The following is a 3,472-nucleotide window of genomic DNA, read 5'->3' on the forward strand; positions in this document are numbered from 1 at the left end:
CCCGCGGCCCCCAAGCCCTCGGCGCTGGCCCCGGCGCCGTCTTCGGTGCTGGACGGGGAGGGAGAGGAGCGGAGAGGAGCTGGGGGGGGGGGGGGGGGGGCGCGGCGCGGCGCGGCCGCCGCCGGCTTCGCCCAGCGGAGGGGAGGGGAGAGGGGAGAGGGGAGGGGCAGGGCCGGGGAGGGGCTGGGAGGGAGGGGGAGGGCGGTCACGTGGGGAGATCCCGCGCGCGCTCCGCCGCCCACGCGCGGCCGCCGCGTGACGCAGCGCCCGGCGGGGCCGCCCCCGCCACGGGGCCCGAGATGGCGGCGGGGCGCTGAGGGGGTGTGAGGGGGGGGAGCACCCCACGGGGCACGGCCCCAGCCCCAGCCCCGGCCCCACGCGGGCCGCCCCGCCGTGTGGAAGCAGCGTGTGCGCCCCTACAGCCCCACGCAGGGCTCCCCACGAGCAGCCCCGCCCGCTCACACAGCCCCCCACGCCGCCCCCACGAAATGGCGGCCGCCGCTGGCCACCGCTCGCCCCTTCGGGGTGCTCCGCGCCCCTCCACGCCCCGTCACGCCACGGTTCCCATGAGAAAGCCCGGGCTCACGGGGCCCGGCGAAACCACAAGAATGCGTGTGCGCGGCGCTGCCTCGCCGCCCTCCCACGCGCCCTGCTTTTTGCATACGCCCGCGGGCGCTGGCGAGGGCTGCGAAATATCCCTATCCCTCCTCGTCGCCACGCGGGGAGGCGGCGGACGCCCCCCAAACAGACCCCAAATCGCCTCACGGGGAGCGCGCAAGCGGGTCAGCGCCACGCCACGCCACGCCACGCAGACCGGGCTCATCAGGCGTCGGGGAGAGGGATGAGAGGGCTGAGGAGCCCCCTTCGCCACGTGCCCTCCATGGCCTGGCATCGCACGTCAGGGAGGAGGAATAGGACGAACCCGCTCCGCTGTCTCCCTTCACGAGCCCGGCTCGCAGCGCTGGGCACCAAGCCAGAGGCAGCCGCTGAGACACATTCAAACTTCCCCCCTGAGAGGCAGGGAAGTGTTTTTACAGTAGTTTTTTAGCGCTGTCGCTCTATTGTTAAATTTCAAACGTTTTCCCACTCAGGTACGGCTTCTGCTCGCGTCCCAGGGGATGCCCCGGTGCCCGGTCTGATCCTTCTCCCAGACACCAGGAGGTAGAAGTCTGCTGAAGACGGCTGCCCTGTGCAAACAGAGGATGGAAAGAGGTCTGGTAGCTTTACAGCTGTTTTCACGCTTTTACATTTTGGTTTTAAAAATGTAAAATGTTGCAGTGCGCCGAGACGGGTTAGGTGAAAGCGAGGACTTCTAACGTTAAGAGAGTAGATAAAGCGGGTGGATCCAGGGATGGAGGTAGCAGAACTGTCGCTCAGAAGACAACCTCTACGTCAGACCTTCTTTTTCTACAATAATTGCAAGCTACAGAGTCCTGGCCAGCAATGTTAAGCCTGAAGCCCATCTAGGCTGATCTCTTGGTGACGCAGGCCCTACACGGTGCTCCACAGTTTGCGATGCACGTCCGAGTGCACACACAGCACTCATGCCCTTACGCCCAAGTACAGCCACCCAGCCTTCTGCACGTGGTTTTTCTACCCCTGCCCTAGGGGAGCTGCGTATCATCTATGCACAGAAGAGCAAGGAGTCACTGCGGAAAATTCTGGCTGGTTCCGTGAGGTGATTTGGTTCCCCGTGACCTCCACAGGGTGAGAAATGGGTTTATTCACAGCGTGCGCAGGTCCCCAGGCAGGCATGTGCTGCCGCTCCTGAAGGGCTCTCCCTAGACATGGCTGCTTAAGGGTTCCTGCCACAGATCAGATGCTCTGCCATATAAAACTGGCAAATCTGAACAGCGTGTGTGGTGGGGGGAGGCACAGCACAGGGTTAGAGAGGGGGGAAGTGAGAGATTTGCTGTCACCTTTGTGGAGCTGAGAGCAGGGAGCATCTCTGCAGGAACGGATCCTTCCCTGCTCAGAGCACAGACCTCGCCAGCACAGTCTGACTCTTTGATGTGCTGTCTGATCAGATGAAAAAAAAAAAAAAAAAAGATTAAAATCACACATGGCATAGGGACACTTTCATAATATACAGAGGAAACAGGCAGCTGATCGGTTCTCTATTTCCTCCGACTCCCCAGATTGCAAGATTGAGAAGGAATCTGAGTAGGATATGAGTTCCACAGAATCAAAGAAAAAAAAAAAATTTAAAAAAATCAGCAGCAAGCAATTATATTCAAGGAGACAAGACGGCAAGGCAGACCCAGAGGCAACTCCAAGGCTGCCAACACAGCAGCTGGTATCGCTCCCCGAAGAGCTCGGCGCAGAACGTCTCCGTGGTTGGTCCCCAGCGTCTCCGACTGCCACCAGAAGCGCGGAGGGGCGGAGGAGGAGGAAGAGCAGAGCGCGGGGGCGTAGGTGCCGCCTCTCCCCCTCGCTGCAGTCTGCTTCCTCTAGCAGGTCACAACTGCTAGCTGGGTCGCAACACACACACACACAGACACAAAGTATTACCGAAAATGCGTGTTGAAACATATTTCTCAAGGATGCTATTAATGCCTGGGAGGAAAACGCTCGAATTGTTTGCTCGGAATGGAGAAGACAAAAATGCATTGCATAAGCACTTATTTTCTTAGCTATCGTGGAGCAGGGTCTCGCGGCTGGAGCACGTGCCTGGGGCCAGAGAGGGCTGCACGTGGCTTCTGGCGCTCTGCTGTGGATGGGGCGATGCCAGGCGGGTTATTTCACCTTCCACTACCTCCGTTTCCCCACTGGAGTCACGACGTGATGTCCTTGCTGAAGCAGCTTTAGATCTGCTGGTGAAGAGTGCTAGGCGAGAGGCAAGCACGATTATTTAGCATCATAAATATTCATAGGATCCAGAGTTGGGCAACGGGCAGGGCTGGCTGGACCGATGACTGGCTACCGACCGTGCCCCAGAAAGCCTGCAGCCTCCCAAACGCTACGCACAGGAACTCGTGCAACGGAATGAAGAACAAATACGGAGCAGAATGTTTTGGTGATTTTCTTTTTTTCTTTCTTTTTTTTCTTTTTTTTTTTTTTTTTTTTTGGCAGCTACACCACCTCACTGCACGCACGGTTAGGGAGAGTTCTGGAAGAGAACTTGCACACTTGGTGAATGCAAATGAGAAAGTGGCTTCAAATTAAAAGGACGGTCCCCACACAGATAGACAAGACCACGGGCAATGAGGGCAGAGAGGGCAGGCAAGGAAAAAGCCTGGGTGGAGACGAGGAAATGGAAGGGTGTGCAGGCTTCAGTGGGGGCAGAAAGCAGGGCACGATGGAGCAGAGTGGAGCTCCAAGAAGAAAAGAGATTTAAATTTGACAGGAGAATGAAAACCAGGAAGCCAGGGTCAGGGCTGACGAGAGGAGGAAATTATCAACACTGCAAGTGATATCTTTCTGTTGATTGTCAAATGAATAGATTTTACGGCCGGGAGCAACTGTGTAAAAT

This window comes from Aythya marila (genome assembly GCF_965140915.1).
Source record: "Aythya marila genome assembly, chromosome: 6".
Lineage (NCBI taxonomy): Eukaryota > Metazoa > Chordata > Aves > Anseriformes > Anatidae > Aythya > Aythya marila.